This window comes from Coregonus clupeaformis, chromosome 15 (genome assembly GCF_020615455.1).
Source record: "Coregonus clupeaformis isolate EN_2021a chromosome 15, ASM2061545v1, whole genome shotgun sequence".
Lineage (NCBI taxonomy): Eukaryota > Metazoa > Chordata > Actinopteri > Salmoniformes > Salmonidae > Coregonus > Coregonus clupeaformis.
Window position 1 is genome coordinate 31,904,065 of NC_059206.1, and position 23,374 is coordinate 31,927,438.

The window sequence follows — 23,374 nt, forward strand, 5'->3', positions numbered from 1 at the left end:
TCCCTTCCTCTCTTCTCCTCTCCTCTCCTCATGTAAAATATAGGTACAAGTTGTTTAAATGGGAGTTTAGGCTATTTCTGACTAGATTATGTTTTCAAGGTCAGCAGTGTCAGTTATGCATTTATATGTTATTATAATTCCACTGTATATTGTGTGTGTGTGTGTGTGTGTGTATTTGTGTGGATATATGTGTGTATGTTTTTTTTGCCTCTGCTAATGTAGATATTATAATAAGGTGTCTCCCATGGGATAACTGTGAGTCTGCTTTACTGTGACTGACAAGTCAGGGTCAGAGAGAGAGGGAAAGAGAGCGAGAGGAGCGAGAGCTGGGGAGGGTGAAAAAAAGAGAAGGATAGAAGGAGAGTGGAGAGAGAGTGTAGAGAGCAGGTGGGAGAAAGAGAGAGAGAGTGAGAGTGAGAGGGGGGAAAGAGAGAGGAGAGAGAGTCCATGTCCTCATTAGATATGCATGCACATCACTTTAGCCAGCCAAGGTTGTTAGCTTATGAACACTAGAATACAGCACATAGCAGCTAACTGTCACGCTGAATGTCTGTCTTGTATATCTTTTTGTGCCCAACTTTTTATTCAGTTTTATATTTTTTTTGCTCGGGGGGTTACAGGTACAAAAACAATAAAGGAAATGCATACAAAGATAACCCCAACCCATCATGAACATTAACTGTCTTCTTGGTAAGCAACTCCAGTGTAGATTTGGCCTCGTGTTTTAGGTTATTGTCCTGCTGAAAGGTGAATTCATCTCCCAGTGTCTGGTGGAAAGCAAACTGAACCAGGTTTTCCACTAGGATTTTGCCTGTGCCTACCCCATTCCATTTATTTTTTATCCTGAACATGATGCAGCCACCACTATGCTTTAAAATATGGAGAGTGGTATTCAGTAATGTGTTGTATTGTATTTTCCCCAAACATAACACTTTGTATTCAGGACAAAAAGTTAATTGCTTTGCCACATTTTTTGCAGTATTATTTTAGTGCTGTGTTGCAAACAGGATGTTCTGTACAGGCTTCCTTCTTTTCATTCTGTCATTTAGGTTAGTATTGTGGAGTGACTACAATGTTGTTGATCCATCCTCAGTTCTCCTATCACAACCATTAAACGCTGTAACTGTTTTATTAAAGTCATCATTGGCCTCATTTTGAAATCCCTGAGCGGTTTCCTTCCTCTCCGGCAACTGAGTTAGGAAGGACGCCTGTATCTTTGTAGTGACTGGGTGTATTGATACACCATCCAAAGTGTAATTAATAACTTCACTATGCTCAATAGGATATTCAATATCTGCTTTTGTAACACATTTACCAATAGGTGCCCTTCTTTGCGAGGCATTGGAAAACCTCCCTGGTTTTTGTGGTTGAATCTGTGTTTGAAATTCATTGCTCGACTGAGAGACCTTAGAGATAATCGTATGTGTGGGGTAAAGAGATGAGGTAGTCATTTAAAAATCATGTTAAACACTATTATTGCAACACAGAGTGAGTCCATGCAACTTATCATGTGACTTGTTAAGCAAATATTTATTCCTGAACTTATTTAGACTTGCCATACCAATGGGGTTGAATACTTATTGACTCAAGACATTTCAGCTTTTTATTTTAAATCATTTGTTTTAAAAAATCTGAAAAACAAAATTCCACTTTGACATTATCTGGTATTGTGTGTTGGCCAGTGACAAAAACATCTAAGTTTAATCCATTTTTAATTCAGGCTGTAACACAAAATGTGGAACAAAGTAAGCGGTGTGAATACTTTCTGAAGGCAGTGTATATACAGTATGTGACCGACCTGCTCGAATCGGGTCTTATGTAGCAACATTTGAAATTGTGTTTTTTACACTGGATACAAGTAGAGACTCAGAGCTAGAAAATGGTATATCATACACTACAGTTGAAGAACAATGGGAAAGTAATTCTGCTTTCAAAGTTCATAAACTTGTAACCTCACTTTTGAGAAAATGGCCTTTGAATGTTTTGGTACACCTACTGGAGAGCTCTTCTTTGTCTACACCCGGTCAGCATCGTTCACACCCTGTCACGAGTGTCAGTGTAATGCGGTGGATTGAAGTCTGGCAATGTGATTTTCTGGATTTTTGTTTTAGATTCCGTCTCTCACAGTTGAAGTGTACCTATGATAAAAATTACAGACCTCTACATGCTTTGTAAGTAGGAAAACTTGCAAAATCAGCAGTGTATCAAATACTTGTTCTCCCCACTGTATATGCAGAAGGTAGCTCTATTTTGGTGCCTCTTGATTCCATTTGAAATACACAACATAAGTATTTAGTATTTTATCGAGTTCACCTCCCAGAATGAAAAAAAGTGTTGTGGTATTGCGTAGAGAGACACAAATGACTGAAAATGTATGAATTCAGTGTATAGTGTTAGTTCTTTTGGATATTGTCTCGTTCTAGGCCTACAGTGCCTTCAGAAAGTATTCACAGCCCTTGACTTTTTCCACATTTTGTTGTGTTACAGCCTGAATTTAAAATAGATTAAATTGAGATTTTGTGTCACTGGCCTACACACAATACCACATAATGTCACAGTGGAATTATGTTTTTCGATTTTTGTAACAAATTCATAAAAAATTTAAAGCTGAAATGTCTTGAGTCAATAAGTATTCAACCCCTTTGTTATGACAAACCTAAATCGGTTCAGGAGTAAAAATGTGCTTAACAAGTCACATAATAAGTTGCATAGACTCACTCTGTGTGCAATAACAGTGCTTAACATCATTATTGAATGACTACCTCATCTCTGTACCCTCAGTCCCTCAGTTGAGCAGTGAATTTCAAACACAGATTCAACTACAAAGACCAGGGAGGTTTTCCAGTGCCTCGCAAAGAAGGGCACCTATTGGTAGATGGGTAAAAACAGCAGACATTGAATATCCCTTCGAGCATGGTGAAGTTATTCATTACACTTTGGATGGTGTATCAATACACCCAGTCACTACAAAGATACAGGCGTCCTTCCTAACTCAGTTGCCTGAGAGGATGGAAACCGCTCAGGGATTTAACCATGAGGCCAATGGTGACTTTAATAAAACAGTTACAGAGTGAAATGGTTGTGATAGAAGAACTGAAGATGGATCAACGACATTGTAGTTACTCCACAATACTAACCTAAATGACAGAATTAAAAGAAGGAAGCCTGTACAGAACAAAAATATTCCACAACATGCATCCTGTTTGCAATAAGGCACTAAAGTAAAACTGAAAACAAATGTGGCAAAGAAATTAACTTTATGTCCTGAATACAGAGCATTATGTTTAGGGCAAATCCAACAAAACACATCACTGAGTACCACACTTCATATTTTAAAGCATGGTGGTGTCTGCGTCATGTTCTGGGCATGCTTGTCTGCATTTAAAAATAAATGGAATAGAGCTAAGCACAGGCAAAATCCTAGAGGAAAACCTGGTTCAGTCTGCTTTCCAACAGACACTGGGAGACAAAAACACCTTTCAGCAAGACAGTAACTTAAAACACAAGGCCAAAATATACACTGGAGTTGTTTACCAAGACGACATTGAATGCAGACTGTCTAGCAATGATCAACAACCAACTTGACAGAGCTTGAAGAATTTAAAAAGTAATAATTTTCAAATATTGTACAATCCAGGTGTGCAAAGCTCTTAAAGATTTACCCAGAAAGACCCACAGCTGTAATCGCTGCCAAAGGGGATTCTAACATGTACTGGCTCAGAGGGTTAAATACTTATTTAATCAAGATATATTATTATTATTGTTTTATTTTCCATTAATTTAAAAACATGTTAGAATATTTCCACTTTGACATTACAGAGTGTTGACAAAAAAATGACAATTAAATCCAGTTTACCCCATCTTGTAACACAACAAAATTTGGAAAAAGTAAATGGGTGTTAATACTTTCAGAAGACACTATATATGATTAAGACCATTTTCTAAGTAAGAGGACATTTAAACCTTTTTTAACATTGAATCTGTCTTTTAAGATTACAGTCTTATTTAGGCCTACAGTTTTACTGCAAGACATGAATTGCCGCAATGTTATTTGTTCTTCAAATTATGTATTTTATTAAAACAGATTTTTTGTAAACAGCCCACATTATCTTCAAAAGTCTATATTTTGTTAACAAAATAATGTGATGTTCTAAGTCCACAACAATGCTTAAACCACATCAGGAGACCACTTTGGAGGTCTTGAAAAATCTGAGAAATGTCTATTTTTGCGTGTCGTTAACCTGTTATTCAAGTGGGCACATAGCAAGATGTTTTTGTAGCACACGTGATGGTAGAGTCTGCAAAACAAATACCCACTGGATTGATGAAAAGAATCATGATATCAGAGGAAAGCCCAAAAAATTGTCAAAGACTCCAGTCACCAAAGTTATAGACTGTTCTCTCTGCTACTGCACGGCAAGCGGTACCGGAGCGCCAAGTCTAGGACCAAAAGGCTCCTTAACAGCTTCTACCCCCAAGCCATAAGATTGCTGAACAATTAATCAAATGGCCACCCAGACAATTTACATTGACACCCCCCTCCCCCCCATTTGTTTTTACACTGCTGCTACCCGCTGTCTATTATCTATGTATAGTCACTTTACCCCTAGCTACATGTACAAATTACCTCAACTAACCTGTACCCCGCACATTGACTCGGTACCGATACCCCCTGTATATAGCCTCGTTATTGTTATTTTATTGTGTTACTTTTTATTATTTTCTTAACTCTTTCTTGAACTGCATTGTTGGTTAAGGGCTTGTAAGCATTTCACAGTAAGGTCTACACCTGTTGTATTCAGTGCATGTGACAAATAAAGTTTGCAAGGTAAGAATAGGCTACTTTGTAGTTAACATTTAATTGAGAAGGTTTTTGGAAAGCCTTCCCATCTACCAGAAGACTGTTTTCATTAGCATCATCGATAACGGCTACACAAAGTGGTAGACGCACGCAGAGACAGGGGCATTCTCGTTGCCTCTTCAGAATGTTGCAGGAAATATGAATCACTGATTCATTCTGTTCATGTCTTATGATACATTTGGGAAAATTAATACATTTTCAATACATTTACAGTAGTTGATTCCCTAATAAGATCAATACATTTTTGAATATTGTTGAATTTCGTTTTAATGCCTGGATTCAGTGAGGGCCCTATTTATTATATTTGGACCAGAATGAGTCTCTCCACACCTATTGTTCCTGCAGTGATGATTCACCATCTTCATCGAATGTTTTCAGAATTTATCCGAAGATAATCGCCAAAAAGGCCTACTAGTAGGCTATGCAAATTAGGGAGCAAAATGAACGGCTCTCTCACCGATGCGATTCGGTAGGCTGGCTGACGAGACGAGAGTCACTCACTTTAGCGTCACTGTCTGGCAAGCCCCAACATCCTACGAAAGGAAACGTTGGAAATCCTTTGGTTTAGGCTACTTGTCCCAATGCTATACCATGGACATATAACCACATTGCATGATTTAAGAATGGCAAAGGGATATAGGAGATCGACTTTATTCAGTCAGTTCCACACCTTTTATAAACTAGTCAACACTTGCTGTTCAGTTGTGCTATGTGAAACACGCAAAATAAAATAAATGAATGTGTCAGAAAACAATAATTAGGCTAAGTCGTGGATTTCAACTTATTGTTACCACTTACATTACATGGGACGTGCAAATGTATGAGCATCATGCTCTCTCTCCCTCCTCTGTGTAAAGAAATTTGACTGCAACCAGAGATCTGTATATAATGATGAGTTACTCATGTCTCCGCCCTAATAATGGGAGTCGTTGTCCCAAAGGCAGGAAGGCAGGCGACAAGCTTAGGTCCAAAATATGCCCATAGAAACGCATTGGGCTTATTTTGAACAGATTTTGGCGAGCGTGAAACCTTTCACTTCTCCCCTCTTCCTCTCTGCTTTGTTTCTCTGACATCACTCGCTTTGTGACCGACAGGCGCCTATCCTATCAATAGTTCGCTAGAAGATGCATATCGTTGAAACTTTTAAATGAAAAGTAGCCTAGTTAATATTAAGTCGAAAATGTAGCTGGCTGAAAATAATTCTGTAACCGGCTGAATAGCCAACAGCCGGCGCTAATGGAATACACTGATTACTCCAAGTTTAGATAACTTGCTAAACTAACTTACTAATCTAAAAATTGTTAGCTGACATGGCTAATTGAGTGACTGTCAGTGACTGACAAAACAAGAGAAAAACAGTTGATGCACAACCAAATTTCGAACTTGCACCTTGTGTATTCTATTATTATAACTTTCAACAATAAGTTGAGACCCCGACTGAGTCTAGGCTGCGTGATAGCATACCTGACTATTGAGCCAGTCAAACTGGGCTTAGCCTAAATCTGTCGGGTCATCCCCTTGTGTGTTGGGCTTGATGTGCTTCTCGAAGAAGTCTTGAGCCTCCTTGGCAGTGGAAAACTTGTGTGTTATATTCTTGATGGTCAAGATTTGTTTTGCCGGGTGGATGAAGCCGCATCTCAGGTTTAGCTTGCGTTGCTGGGATCTCACCTCGTTGTAGGTCGCCCTCTGTTTCGGCAGTTCGGCACTCAGATATTGGTAGATGCTGATCCTCTTCTCCGCAAAGGTCAAAGCCCCTGATTCCGCTACAAGGCGAATCATTTGCAGTTTGAAGTCAAAACTGTGGATTCGTACAATCCTACACCAAGAGCAGCATGGGACACAGCTTCTCCTGCCCAAATGGTTCATAGAAAAGATTGCTCATGAAGGAAGTTGGGTTGCCCGCTTCCACACCAGTTTCAAGTCCTGTGACCCGCACATTGAATTTATGGGAATGATTTTTGAGTGATTCTGTTTTCTTTTTTAGGAGATTCATTTCCCTTCTAGCTTAGTTTGTGCTGTTTCCAGGTCATGGAATCGCCCCTCTGTCACTTTGGCTGCTGTCTCCAAAATGTTCACTTTATTTGAGTAGGTATCCACTCTAGAAGTGATCAGTGCAAGAGATGTATTTATCGGTTTTAATTGCAAGTCGAGGGCAGAGGTAATTTCCTCACGAACAATCTCTCAGATAGTAGCAGCCAACTCTTTCTGTTGTCGGGTGTTGAGAGCTGCCATGTTCCCACAGGTGAAGTGTGAACGGACAGACTATGCCAGCTGCTGGAGCAAATAGACCTGCTATTGTTCCTTGTAATACAGTGATCGTCCCCACCTTAATGTGATGTTATATGTTGACAATTATTTGAAAATAAGTCAGTGAATTCATAGTTGTTTTTGCAAAGCCATGAGTTGTCCACGTGTTTCAATGCATGCCACCGGAACCGGAACCACCAAACCGTTCCTGTCTGTCTGTATTTCAACACAGTTCTCTTTTTGAATATGAACTCACACACTCATACACATGCGTGCACGCATGTACACACACACTCCGCTCTTTGATTGTGGACTATGAGTCAGACACCACATGCACCATCACAGCTCCTCCAAACCAAGGGCACAGAGGTCAGTGTGTGTGTGTGTGCCCACTTTAAAGGTTCCCGTAAAGCATTGCTCATCCATCCTCACACACATAAACCGATACCCACATACACACCGAAACACACACAGGTGTGCACACACTCCCATAGAGTGACTTACCTCTATGAGATTGTCAAAAGCACAGCATTGAGACTAGGGCTGGGCGATATGGCCTAAACATCATATCAAAATATTTATTTTTAACTTATGGCCGATTCATGATGTACACTACCAGTCAAACGTTTGGACACACCTACTCATTCAAGGGTTTTTCTTTATTTTATACTATTTTTTACATTGTAGATTAATAGTGAAGACATCAAAACTATGAATAAACACACATGGAATCATGTAGTAACCAAAAAAGTGTTAAACAAATCAAAATATATTTTATATTTGAGATTCTTCAAATAGCCACATTTTGCCTTGATGACAGTTTTGCACACTCTTGGCATTTTCTTAACCAGCTTCATGAGGTAGTCACCTGGAATGCATTTCAATTAACAGGTGTGCCTTCTTAAAAGTTAATTTGTGGAATTTCTTTCCTTCTTAATGTGTTTGAGCCAATCAGTTGTGTTGTGACAAGGTAGGGGGGGGGTATACAGAAGATAGCTCTATTTGGTAAAAGATCAAGTCCATATGATGGCAAAACCAGCTCAAATAAGCAAAGAGAAATGACAGTCCATCATTACTTTAAGACATGAAGGTCAGTCAAAACGAAAAATTTCAAGAAATGTGAACGTTTCTTCAAGTGCAGTCACAAAAATCAAATAAAATAAAATCAAATCAAATTTTATTGGTCACATGCGCCGAATACAACAGGTGCAGACATTACAGTGAAATGCTTACTTACAGCCCTTAACCAACAGTGCATTTATTTTAAACAAAAAAAAGTAAAAATAAAACTACAACTAAAAAAAAGTGTTGAGAAAAAAAAGAGCAGAAGTAAAATAAAGTGACAGTAGGGAGGCTATATATACAGGGGGGTACCGTTGCAGAGTCAATGTGCAGGGGCACCGGCTAGTTGAGGTAGTTGAGGTAATATGTACATGTGGGTAGAGTTAAAGTGACTATGCATAAATACTTAACAGAGTAGCAGCAGCGTAGAAAGGATGGGGTGGGGGGGCAGTGCAAATAGTCAGGGTAGCCATGATTAGCTGTTCAGGAGTCTTATGGCTTGGGGGTAGAAGCTGTTGAGAAGTCTTTTGGACCTAGACTTGGCATTCGGTACCGCTTGCCGTGGCGGTAGCAGAGAGAACAGTCTATGACTAGGGTGGCTGGAGTCTTTGACAATTTTCAGGGCCTTCCTCTGACACCGCCTGGTATAGAGGTCCTGGATGGCAGGAAGCTTTGCCCCAGTGATGTACTGGGCCGTACGCACTACCCTCTGTAGTGCCTTGCGGTCGGAGGCCAAGCAGTTGCCATACCAGGCGGTGATGCAACCAGTCAGGATGCCTCGATGGTGCAGCTGTAGAATTTTTTGAGGATCTGAGGACCCATGCCAAATCTTTTCAGTCTCCTGAGGGGGAATAGGCTTTGTCGTGCCCTCTTCACGACTGTCTTGGTGTGTTTGGACCATGATAGTTCGTTGGTGATGTGGACACCAAGGAACTTGAAGCTCTCAACCTGTTCCACTACAGCCCCGTCGATGAGAATGGGGCGTGCTCAGTCCTCTTTTTTTTCCTGTAGTCCACAATCATCTCCTTTGTCTTGGTCACGTTGAGGGAGAGGTTGTTGTCCTGGCACCACACGGCCAGATCTCTGACCTCCTCCCTATAGGCTGTCTCATCGTTGTCGGTGATCAGGCCTACCACTGTTGTGTCGTTGGCAAACTTAATGATGGTGTTGGAGTCGTGCCTGGCCATGCAGTCATGGGTGAACAGAGAGTATAGGAGGGGACTGAGCACGCACCCCTGAGGGGCCCCCGTGTTGAGGATCAGTGTGGCAGATGTGTTGTTACCTACCCTTACCACCTGGGGGCGGCCCGTCATGAAGTCCAGGATCCAGTTGCAGAGGGAGGTGTTTAGTCCCAGGATCCTTAGCTTAGTGATGAGCTTAGTGGGCACTATGGTGTTGAATGCTGAGCTGCAGTCAATGAATGGCATTCTCACGTAGGTGTTCCTCTTGTCCAGGTGGGAAAGGGCAGTGTGGAGTGCAATAGAGATTGCATCATCTGTGGATCTGTTGGGGCGGTATGCAAATTGGAGTGGGTCTAGGGTTTCTGGGATAATGCTGTTGATGTGAGCCATGACCAGCCTTTCAAAGCACTTCATGGCTACAGACGTCAGTGCTACGGGTCGGTAGTCATTTAGGCAGGTTATCTTAGAGTCCTTGGGCACGGGGACTATGGTGGTCTGCCATCAAGCGCTATGATAAAACTGGCTCTCATGAGGACCGCCACAAGAATGGAAGACCCAGAGTTACCTCTGCTGCAGAGGATAAGTTCATTAGATTTACTAGCCTCAGAAATTGCAGCCCAAATAAATGCTTCACAGACACATCTTAACATCAACTGTTCAGAGGAGACTGTGTGAATCAGGCCTTCATGGTTGAATTGCTGCAAAGAAACCACTACTAAAGGACAACAAAATGAAGAAGAGACCTGCTTGGGCGAAGAAACATGAGCAACGGACATTAGACCGGTGGATTTTTGTCCTTTGGTCTGGAGTCCAAATTGGAGAGTTTCAGTTCCAACCGCCATGTCTTTGTGAAACGTGGTGTGGGTGAATGGATGATCTCCGCATGTGTAGTTCCCACCGTAAAGCATGGAGGAGGAGGTGTTATGGTGTGGGGGTGCTTTGCTGGTGACACTGTCTGTGATTTATTTAGCATTCTGCAGCGATACGCCATCCCATCTCATTTGGACTTAGTGGGACTATAATTTGTTTTTCAACAGGACACCTCCAGACTGTGTAAGGGCTGACCTGTTCTCCAAAATCCCCCGACCTCAACCCAATTGAGATGGTTTGGGATGAGTCGGATGGCAGAGTGAAGGAAAAGCAGCCAACAAGTGCTCAGCATATGTGGGAACTCCTTCAAGACTGTTGGAAAAGCATTCCAGGTGAAGCTGGTTGAGAGAATGCCAAGAGTGTGCAAAGCTGTCATCAAGGAATAGGGTGGCTATTTGAAGAATCTCAAATATAAAATATATATTGATTTGTTTAACAATTTTTTGGTGACTACATGATTCCATATGTGTTATTTCATAGTTTTGATGTCTTCGCTATTATTCTACAATGTAGAAAATAGTAAAAATAAAGACAAACCCTGGAATGAGTAGGTGTCTCCAAACTTTTGAGTGGTACTGTATATCTTGATTTTTTAAATGTTTTTTCAAAATAAGCTTTGTTATACAATTAAAGGTCAAATTCATTGCATTTAAAACAGTCAGCAATAATCTAATGAAGTCAGAGCTCGTGAAATTATACCATATGCCTTCCACAACCATAAGACCCACTAATCATTTAAATATTTTATCAAAATAGTTGTACCTGCTTTTTTAGCAATATTCACTGATCTGGCTTTCAGGTCTGTCTATAAAAATGCCCTTTTTGTTACAAATGACTACACATTTCCGATTTTTACACATTTAGCTTTGTCATCAGAGTTATACAACAAGTAACTACATGCTTTTCATGATCAGTAAACATCAATTGATCATGTCTTTTCTGATGTCTTTTCTGATAGGTGAGGGTAGCCACGCTCAAGGTCCTAAACGATATTATAACCGCGATCGATAATAGACAGTACTGTGCAGCCGTCTTCATCGACCTGGCCAAGGCTTTCGACTCTGTCAACCACCGCATTCTTATTGGCAGACTAAATAGCCATGGTTTCTCAAATGACTGCTTTGCCTGGTTCACCAACTACTTCTCAGATAGAGTTCAGTGAATCAAATCAGAGGGCCTGTTGTGTGGACCTATGGCAGTCTCTATGGGGGTGCCACAGGGTTCAATTCTTGGGCCGACTCTTTTCTCCGTGTATATCAATGATGTCGCTCTTGCTGCTGGTGACTCTCAGATCCACCTCTACGCAGACGACACCATTTTGTATACATCTGGCCCTTCATTGGACACTGTGTTAACAAACCTCCAAACGAGCTTCAATGCCATACAACACTCCTTCAGTAGCCTCCAACTGCTCTTAAACACTAGTAAAACTAAATGCATGCTCTTCAATCGAACGCTGCTGGCACCCGCCCACCCGACTAGAATCACCACTCTCGACGGGTCTGACCTAGAGTATGTGGACAACTACAAATACCTATGTGTCTGGTTAGACTGTAAACTCTCCTTCCAGACTCACATTAAGAATCTCCAATCCAAAGTTAAATCTAGAATCGGCTTCCTATTTCGCAACAAAGCCTCCTTCACTCATGCTGCCAAACATGCCCTCGTAAAACTGACTATCCTACCGATCCTTGACTTCGGCGATGTCATTTACAAAATAGCCTCCAACACTCTACTCAGCAAATTGGATGTAGTCTATCACAGTGCTATCCGTTTTGTCTCCAAAGCCCCATACACTACCCACCACTGTGACCTGTACGCTCTTGTTGGCTGGTCCTCACTACATGTTCGTCGTCAAACCCACTGGCTCCAGGCCATCTATAAATCACTGCTAGGCAAATCCCCGCCTTATCTTAGCTCATTGGTCACCATAGCAGCACCCACCTGTAGTCTGCGCTCCAGCAGGTATATCTCACTGGTCATTCCCAAAGCCAACACCTCCTTTGGCCGCCATTCCTTCCAGTTCTCTGCTGCCAATGACTGGAACGAATTGCAAAAATCTCTGAAGCTGGAGACTCTTATCTCCCTCACTAACTTTAAGCATCAGTTGTCAGAGCACCTTACCGATCACTGCACCTGTACACAGCCCATCTGAAATTAGCCCACCCAACTACCTCATCCCTATATTGTTATTTATTTTGCTCTTTTGCACCCCAGTATCTCTATTTGCACATAATCTCTTGCACATCTATCATTCCAGTGTTAATACTAATTGTAATTATTTTGCACTATAGCCTATTTATTGCCTTACCTCCATAACTTGCTACATTTGCACACACTGTATATATATTTTCTGTTGTATTTTTTGACTTTATGTTTTTTTACCCCATATGTAACTCTGTGTTGTTGTTTTTATCGCACTGCTATGCTTTATCTTGGCCAGGTCGCAGTTGTAAATGAGAACTTGTTCTCAACTGGCTTACCTGGTTAAATAAAGGTTAAATAAAAAATAAAATAAAAAAATCAATTTGGCTTGTAGCTCGCTAGCTAAGCAAACAACATGTGTCATTTAGCTTGCTTCATCAGAGTTTAGGCTTTTGGAAAGAACTTGACATTGTCCTGGTAAAGTTGTCAGTCGGACTAACGCTACTGTCATCACCACAAAAGAGGGCATGCAAATCAAACAATATTTAGATATAGCTATCCATCAAGTTTATCCCCTGAAAGTTAGCTTGTTAACTAGCCATATTGACGTGATCTGTTATTAGCTAGTCAACTTGACGTGGCCCTTCAATCAATGTAGCCTATCATGTCTGTCAGCGGCAATCGTGATTAAACACTCAAAAACAATGTTGAAAGGGGGATAATGTTAGATAACTTTGCTAGGTAGGCCTATGTTGTTGGAGGAACAAGTACTTTAGGTCTACTTACCAACATGTTTAGCCAACTGTACAAAGTTTCTACTGGTAGTAAACATTATTAGCTAACAGTATATCGGCAAATGCACCCTTCTGCTGCTAGACAGGTAGAGCCCACAAAGGAATGGGAAATTAACCTAACCACTCATACTTGTCAGGTATAGTTCACTATTATTTATATCACTCAAATATCCAATTAATGGTGGCCAATATTGAGAGATATCGTGAGGCTACCGTCATATAGGTTATCTGAAATTACATGACCAATTGATGTTTACTGATCATGAAAAGCATGCAGCTACTTCCTGTATAACTCTGATGATAGAGAGCTTAATGTGCGCAATTGTTTTGCATGGAATGATCTGAAATGTTTAGATCTGACTATGCTCTTCAAGAGGTGATGATCTGTCTCCCCTAGCTCTTTGTCTGCTTACACAAAACACAACTATATTTTACCCAGGTGTATTGCCCTTTTACTTTCAACTAAGAAACATACTGTAGTTTTAATTATCAGCTAGATTGTGCTAGGCATGTATTATTGATATCATGTTACGAGACCTGGCTAGGGGTTTGTTTACAGTAAAGTTAGACTATAATACAAATGCTAGCACTGGCACCTTGTGGTGATAATGTTGAACTGCATATAATTACACCAGGATGATACATAACATGAAGCAAACAAATTGCAACTTTGTTTCAAGCAACATGTATTGTGAAAATAAATCAAATTTACCTTAAAATATTAATTTATGCACACCCTCATGATAGTGATATTTGCTAATAATGTCTCTCTCCTGTGCAAGTAATCCTTAAAGTGAAACTGACAGCATTTTAGCAACATGAAATCTTATTAAAACACTTTTTAAAAACTTTTTCTGACAAGCGAACACTTATATATATAGTCATTTTCACGGTTTCATAAATTCTTAGTATACATACTTCCCAGAAATTCTAAAGCATTTGTGAAAAGTCTATAGCAATATAGAGTGGGAAAGCAGCCGTCCGTTTGGACAATTAATAGACACTGCAGTAAATAAAACCTAATAAAAATATCTGTCTGGTACAGGACCGAAGTCTACGCAGATCGGTGCACCATAGCCAACCAGAGCTACAGTAGGCCTTTATGCAAACAAGCCATTAGCTACACAGGCCTGCCATCATTCACTTTGAACTGGACTGTGTGTTTACAGGCAGTTGCAACAGCGCTACTTTAGATCATTAGAACGCATTCGCCAAAAGCTACGTGAATGGATTTCTGCAAATACAGTATGTCAATACCCCTGGAGTCCTCTTACATTTGGGAACTTTACAGTCCTATTGATCAAACAACCATGAAAAGGTAGGCTCTCTCCCACTCACCCTAGCAGAGCTGGTTTGCTAGGCTGTTTACGTGTTATCTAGCAGCTAGCTAGCTAGCTAACATTAGGTTCCGTGTTTTTAGCTTGGTACGTAAATAGATATGCTAGCCTTTTAGCCACGTTATGACTGACTTGTGATCATTGCCCTTGCTAGTTTGATTGTATTGACATTCCCAGCCTTAGTTACATTCATCAGTTTTTGTCCAAAATATTGAGTCATTGAAAATGAAACACTGCATCCCGAATGGAGGCAGCAAACAATGTACAGGCCAGCTGTGATTTACAAGCTGATAGCAATATTTTTTAGACTACCAAGAAATCTATTGGTGAATTATATTAATCATGCATTGAACTGCAGCCATCTATTCTGTCAACAATGCCATAGTGTACGTCATGGAATGTTAAGTCAAATATAACCTATTTTTTTAAACCTCTTATAAAGTTGGTTTTGTAGCATAAACTGGGAATTTGATATTTTTGACTGATATTATGATTGTCTGTTTGTTTCATGTCTGCAAAGTAGTTAAAACGCTGTCAGTTCCACTTTAAGACCTACCTTCATTACAAGGGTAAGGCTTGCACTAATCCATTTTAATGAAGGCATGTAGCTGTAGAAGTCAGATTTGGTATCCTTCAACATGGTTAGCCTCATTCATTGTCTAATAAAAATAAAAACCCACACACTGGTCTTGCCAGTATCAGCCTTATATTTTCTTTCAAGTTATTAGCAAATGATTCCCACCCACATCAGTTCTCAGACGTGTGAGTGCTTTTCCTATTTCCAATAGTATCATTTCAAATGGAGAAAACATCTCAACAAAATGTAAACAATGTGTGAGGATTTGCTAATCCTGTTTTAGTATAGAAATGACAAGCCACATGTACAAGTGCATTGGACATGCCCACAAGGCCAATACTAATCCCATCATATGTTTGCATTGGGCATGCATGCCATAAATAATCTCACATCAACTGTAAGCAATGTAACCAAAAGGGTAGAGCACAGATAGTGGAGGCAAGAGAAAAATCCCCTGGAGAGTCACCACCGTGAAGGGTCACTTTTACATGGGCTGCAAAGTAGTTCCATCTCTGTATGGCTGACCAGGCCAGGGTGCAAACCCTAATCAAATGACACTTGTAGTTGGCATGCCAACCACTGGCGAAGGAGGACAGTGAGTGTAGCAGAATGAAGCAAATCGGCACAAAACTGCAGGAGGAGATCCTCCCGCAGCTGAGATGCTTACTGTATTCAAGGATAGATAAATTCATAATAGACAGGAAACACTACTTCAAGTCGCAGGGGGGATGACATCACATCACAGTTGCTACTAGAACTCACCTCTGCTAATCACACCCCTTTCACCTCCTATGACACCGACAGTATAAATCAGCCGCTGACTGTGTGATCTGAGTCAATGTAGCAGAATGAAATACCCACAAAATGAATTCTGTGTGTGCTAGATTGACTCAGTTCACACAGTCTGCTCTGTTGGCTGAGGAGAAGGAGGTGGTCTGTTAGTGTAGCAGAGGGGTGAGTGTGTAGCACATGTGAGCTAGTTGACAGGTGAGTGTCACAGGTGCTGTAGGTGGGTGTGGTGCAGGAATCAAGCGCAGGACGAAGAAACTAAGTCCAAAAGATTTTAGTGAAATATTCACTTAGTACACGAGCTCAACAAGCCCAGAGGCGAAATAAAGGCGCACACAGGCGTCAAACAAAAGGCGCACTAACATGTGCGAGAACCCTCTCCAAAACAACGGAGGAAAACACGTAGCACAGAACACCAAACAGAAGCGCAATCACACACAACACCTGACACACACAACGAGAACTAAATAGGACACTAATGAACACTAACTGGAAACAGGTGTACAACATCAAGACAAAACCAAACGAACATGAAACATACAACGGTGGCAGCTAGTACTCCGGGGACAACGACCGCCGAAGCCTGCCCGAGCAAGGAGGAGGAGCAGCCTCGGCCGAAACCGTGACAGTACCCCCCCCTTGACGCGCGGCTCCAGCCGTGCGCCGACCCCGGCCTCGGGGACGACCAGGAGGACGCGGAGCAGGGCGCGCGGGATGCCCCCGGTGGAACTCCGACAGGAGAGACGGGTCTAGGATGTCCCTCCGCGGCACCCAGCACCGTTCCTCCGGGCCGTACCCCTCCCACTCCACGAGATACTGGAGACCCCCATCTGACGTTTCGAGTCCAAGATGGACCGAACGGTGTGCGCGGAGCCCCTCGATGTCCAGTGGGGGGCGGAGGGAGTCTCTCCTATCTCACCTTCCTGGAGTGGACCAGCTACCACCGGCCTGAGAAGAGACACATGGAACGAGGGGTTAATATTCTTATATTCAATAGGCAGATGTAACCTATAACACACCTTTTTCAGTCTTCTCAGGACTTTAAAAGGCCCCACAAACCGCCGACCCAGCTTCCGGCAGGGCAGGCGGAGGGGCATGTTTCTGGTCGAGAGCCAGACTCGATCTCCAGGTGCGTACACCGGCCCCTCACTGCGGTGGAGATCGGCGCTCGCCTTGTGTCGACGGATGGCCCGCTGCAGATGGACGTGTGCAGCGTTCCACGTCTCCTCCGAGCGCCTCACCCAATCATCCACCGCAGGGGCCTCGATCTGGCTCTGCTGCCAAGGTGCCAGAACCGGCTGGTAACCTAACACACATTGGAAGGGGGTTAGGTTGGTAGAGGAGTGGCGGAGAGAGTTTTGGGCCATCTCCGCCCAGGGAATATACCGAGCCCACTCCTCTGGACGGTCCTGGCAATACGACTTCAGAAACCTACCCACATCCTGGTTGACTCGTTCTACCTGCCCATTGCTCTCCGGGTGGTACCCCGAGATAAGGCTCACCGAGACCCCCAAACGCTCCATGAACGCTCTCCAGACTCGGGAGGTAAACTGGGGGCCTCGATCAGACACTATATCCTCGGGTACCCCGTAATGCCGGAAGACGTGGGTAAATAGTGCCTCTGCGGTCTGTAGGGCAGTAGGAAGACCCGACATAGGGAGAAGACGACAGGCCTTAGAGAACCGGTCCACAACGACCAGGATGGTGGTATTCCCCTGCGAGGGGGGAAGGTCTATCACAAAATCCACTGAGAGGTGGGACCAGGGTCGTTGTGAAACGGGCAGGGGTTGTAACTTACCCCTGGGCAAGTGTCTGGGCGCCTTACACTGGGCGCACACCGAGCAGGAGGAGACATAAACCCTCACATCCCTGGCTAACGTGGGCCACCAGTACTTAGTGCTAAGACAATGCACTGTCCGGCCAATACCCGGATGTCCAGAGGAGGGTGACGTGTGAGCCCAGTAAATGAGTCGATCCCGAACCTCGAGCGGAACGTACTTCCGACCCACAGGACACTGTGGAGGGCTAGGGTCGGCACGCAACGCCCGGCTCGATTTCAGCATCGACCTCCCACACAACCGGTGCCACTAGACAAGACGCCCGGTAGTATGGGAGTAGGCTCAACGGACCTCTCCTCCGTGTCATACCGCCGGGACAGAGCATCTGCCTTACCGTTCTGGGACCCAGGGATGTACGTGATTTTAAATACGAACCTGGCGGAAACATACTCCATCGAGCCTGGCGAGGGTTCAGTCTCCTCGCTGCCCGGATGTACTCCAGGTTCCGATGGTCAGTCAAAATGAGGAAAGGGTGTTGAGCCCCCTCAAGCCAATGCCTCCACACCTTAAGGGCCTGAACTACAGCTAACAGCTCCCTGTCCCCGACGTCATAATTTCGCTCCGCCCGGGCTGAGCTTTTTAGAGTAAAAAGCACAGGGGCGGAGTTTAGGTGGCGTGCCGGACCGTTGAGAGAGTACGGCCCCTACACCGGCCTCAGACGCGTCCACCTCGACCTGAAAGGCTAAGGCGGGATCCGGATGCGCCAGCACCGGAGCCGACGTAAACAGGTCCTTCAGTCTCCCAAAAGCCCTGTCCGCCTCAGCTGACCACTGCAGGCGCACCGGACCCCTTTCAGAAGGGACGTGATGGGAGCTGCCACCTGTCCAAAACCCCGGATAAACCTCCGGTAGTAATTCGCAAAGCCCAAGAACTGCTGCACCTCTTTGACAGTGGTTGGGGTTTGCCAATTACGCACGGCTGACACACGGTCCACCTCCATTTTCACCCCAGACGCGGACAACCGATAACCCAAAAAGGAGACCGACTCCTGGAAAAACAGACATTTCTCTGCCTTGACATACAGGTCGTGCTCCAACAGCCTCCTCAATACACGACGCACCAGGGCTACATGCTCGGCTCGGGTAGACGAGTACCCTAGAATGTCATCAATGTACACGACCACCCCTTGCCCCTGCATATCCCGGAAAATCTCATCCACGAAGGATTGGAAGACTGACGGAGCATTCATCAACCCGTATGGCATGACGAGATACTCGTAATGACCCGAGGTGGTACTAAACGTTGTTTTCCATTCGTCACCCTCCCTAATGCGCACCAAGTTATACGCGCTCCTGAGATCCAGTTTTGTGAAAAACCACGCTCCGTGCAATGACTCCGTCATGGTCGCAATCAGAGGGAGTGGATAACTGTATTTCACAGTAATCTGATTGAGACCACGGTAATCAATGCACGGGCGCAACCCTCCATCTTTTCTCTTCACAAAAAAGAAGCTTGAGGACGCAGGAGAAGTGGAGGGCCGTATGTATCCCTTTCTCAAAGATTCGGCTATGTAAGTCTCCATAGCTTTTCTCTCCTCTTGAGACAAAGGATACACGTGGCTCCGTGGGAGCGCTGCTCCTGCCTGGAGGTCTATCGCACAATCCCCCTGTCTGTGAGGAGGCAACTGCGTCGCCCTAGCTTTTCTAAACACAATAGCCAAATCCCCATATTCAGGCGGAATGTGCAATGCGGCACTTGGTTTGGACTTTCCACCGAAGTCGCCCCCACGGAAACACCCAGACATCGCCCTCACACTGAGCAGACCACCCATTGAGAGCTCTCTGTTGCCACGAAATGGCAGGGTTATGGGTACTTAACCAGGGAATTCCCAGCACCACCGGGTACGCAGGAGAGTCGATCAGATATAGCTGTATAGTCTCCTCATGACCCCCCTGCGCACACATCCTAAGTGGCGCTGTGATTTCCCTAATCAACCCCGACCCCAACGGGCAGCTATCTAAAGCATGAACGGGAAAAGGCTTGTCAACAGGCAGGAGGGGAATCCCTAAATCTAAACAAAACTTCCGATCAACAAAATTCCCAGCTGCGCCTGAATCTACTAGCGCCTTATGCTGGGAATGGGGTGCAACCTGTGGAAAACGAACAGGTATACAAAAGTGCGCAACAGAGAGCTCTGGGTAAGTGGGGCGTCTACTCACCTGGGAATGCTCCCCAGTGCGTGGCCTGTTGTCTCCTCCTCCTGGAGACCCTCCCCAGCACCTGGCCGCAGTGTGCCCTCCACGACCGCAATTGGTGCAGGGGACAGGCCCCCTCGGGCTCCTTCTCCTCCTTTCTCTAGCGCCAGCACCCCCGAGCTCCATAGGGCTCGGCTCGGAGGTGCTGGAGGGTGGAATGGACGGACCCCACTCGGGACGTCCACGGGTGGCCAGCAGGGTGTCCAGACGGATGGACATGTCGACCAACTGGTCGAAGGTGAAATTGGTGTCCCTGCAGGCCAACTCACGTTGAACGTCCTCCCGTAGGCTACATCGAAAATGATCGATGAGGGCCCGTTCATTCCACCTCGCGTCTGCCGCTAGAGTCCGAACTCCAGAGCGAACGCCTGTGCGCTCCTCCTCCCCTGTCTAAGGTAGAATAGACACTCCCCCGCCGCTTTGCCCTCAGGTGGATGGTCGAACACGGCCTTGAAGCGACGGAGAACTCCGCGTAGGGAGATGGTGGTGGCGTCTATCCTCCTCCACTCGGCGTTGGCCCATTCCAACGCCTTGCCCGTGAGACAGGAGATGAGGGCGGAAACGCTCTCGTGTCCCGAGGGCACCGGGTGTACAGTGGCCAGGTAGAGCTCCACCTGCAGGAGGAACCCCTGACACCCGGCAGCTGTGCCGTCATACGCCCTCGGGAGCGAGAGCCGAATCCCACTGGGTTCCGGACCTGGGACTGGTGGACCGACCGATGGTGGTGGCAAGGTAGGTGGAGGTGTGGGTACCCCTCTGGACTCCCATCGGTGCAAGGTGTTGATGACATCCTGTAGAGCGGTCCCCAGTTGTCTGATCTGGTCATCCTGGCTGCGGACATGCTCCTCTAGCGACTCAGGTGTGGCTGTTGCTCCTGCTGATTCCATTTATAAGGTGTGTGATTCTGTCACGGGTGCTGTAGGTGGGTGTGGTGCAGGAATCAAGCGCAGGACGCAGAAACTAAGTCCAAAAGACTTTAGTGAAATATTCACTTAGTACACGAGCTCAACAAGCCCGGAGGCGAAATAAAGACGCACACAGGCGTCAAACAAAAGGCGCACTAACATGTGCGAGAAACCCTCTCCAAAACAACGGAGGAAAACACGTAGCACAGAACACCAAACAGAAGCGCAATCACACACAACACCTGACACACACAACGAGAACTAAATAGGACACTAATGAACACTAACTGGAAACAGGTGTACAACATCAAGACAAAACCAAACGAACATGAAACATACAACGGTGGCAGCTAGTACTCCGGGGACGACGACCGCCGAAGCCTGCCCGAGCAAGGAGGAGGAGCAGCCTCGGCCGAAACCGTGACAGTGAGTGCTAGGCTCTTTATCAATTCATCCTTCCTCTCATCGCCTTCTTCTCAAAACCCATTGGAGAAGAAGGTCAGAGGGGAGGGAACTTGTACCTTCTCCTCCAATACATTTGCGATACAATACAGGTGAGGAGATAGGATGCAAGTAATCAAAGAAAGACAAAGTGAGACAAAGCCCTAGAAGCCATCGTGTGGTGATGTCACCTGCCCTGAGACCTAAAGTATTGTTATCCTAGCCCAACCAAGATAATGGTTTTTGTAGGATAATGGACTCTGCTGTGTGGGTATGAAGTGCAGTTGTGGACAGGGGTTGCATCCTAGGTCAGCCATACAGGGATTGTTATACCCACACCAATGATCAAGGACATCAGCTTTAGCTGCAAATCTGTGCAATACCATCAGACACGATTAGAGTGAGTGACAACCAAATAAAACAGACAAAAAATGAATGTTCAATGACCAAAAAAGACACTATACTTAATTCAAAGAATCAACACTTTATGTAATATTATACAAAGAATGCCTAGTGGGTTTAGACATACATCTCCAAAACAAGAGTTGATTGAATAGTTAAATGAATAGTGTCTAGTGCAAATAATAAGCAGAATGTCAGGGCTGGGCTGGAACAGAAACCTCCACACCCAGTAGCTAGATCTCTAGGAGCAAGGTTGGCCATGCATATTCTAGGTCTATACATTGTTACTTTTAACAGTATTTTTGTAGTCCTACAACCAATTCTAACAGTAAACCAATGGCATATATAACTCATTGGAGATATACCCTTCAGTCTCTCCAGGACTTCATCCGCAGACAGGGTTTAGCAGCTTTCACAGGTCTCTGTATCTGAGGTTAAAGAAACATAGAAATGAGACCAGGACTTGCTTCATTATTCTCAAGTGATATAATAACATTTTATATTTTGTTGCAATTGTGTTTTGTATTGTCATAGCTCTCTCTTTGGGACTGGAAACCTGTTAATTAGCTAGCTAGCTTAGCTACTACCTAGGTAGCTAACATTGTTGTTTTTAGCAAATCAAACTAATATTGGATGGCTGTCTATCCTATTTTCAGTATATGTAGCTAGCTAGCTAGCTGATGTTACCTAGAATAGATGGTTAACATGATAAACAACTTACTTGTGTGCTACACATCATCCTTGCACCGCCACCTCCTGCTGCTAACGTTACTATCCATGCAGGCAATGCTGCCCACTGCGATGCTTCTTTGGGAAATCTATAAACGAAAACTTTCAAAAATAGATTTGTCCCTGGTCGCAAGGACCAACCCATCCACGGATACTGTGACCTTGAGAAAATAACTAGAATAAGCTAGCTAGCTAGCTGTTTACAAATACATCAGAGGTTCTTTGGGGTTCTAGTGTTCACTTCCTCTCCTCCTCAAAAAGCTGTTAAAGCTGCAATATGCAACTCTTTGGGCAACCCAACCAAATTCACATAGAAATGTGAGGTATAGATCTGTCATTTTCATTGAAAGCAAGTCTAAGTAGCGGTAGATCTGTTCTATGTGCGCTGTTTCAATGATTCCTGTTCTTAGGTTTAGTTTTTACTTTTACTTTCGGTTTTGTATGCCAGCTTCAAACAGCTGAAAATACAATATTTTGGGTTATGGAAAATATATTTCACAGCGATTTAGATGGTCAAATGATTATCTACACAATGACTCTTTGTTGTGTCACATAAACTGAAATTAGGCAAACTATTAGAAATTTAGCAACCAGGAAATGGCGGAGCAATTTCTGCATATTGCACATTTAAAAATGTATATAGAAGTTGATTATTTTTCCACTCAAATCAATTGGAGTGGACTGTGAGAATTAGTGATGGGACGATTGATACCGGAGCTCTGATGCAGTTTTTAAAGCACTACTGAACTAACACGTAACGATGCTCGTTTCAAAGTAAACATTACCACGTGATCAATGACGTCCAAAGCTTTATTTGATCACCTGGTTTTTCAAATAATGTGTTGCAAAATGCAAGATCCTACTGATTTCACTGTGGTTCCGGTGCTTTCTTCGAGTCCAAGCTGCTTTCAAACACCGACCTCTACTGGACACAGTACTTACACATTTTTAGTTTTTCATGTAGCGTCACCTGAATGGTAGCTTGGCAGGTAGAGTTGGGG

General features: G+C 44.0%; 1 protein-coding gene across 1 annotated transcript in view; it reads left to right on the plus strand.

Annotated features, from left to right (window-relative positions):
- LOC121582655 (GDNF family receptor alpha-2) overlaps positions 1–23,374 on the plus strand; it is a 91,574-nt gene that overhangs the window by 56,431 nt on the left and 11,769 nt on the right. The gene's annotated exons all lie outside the window — the stretch shown is intronic.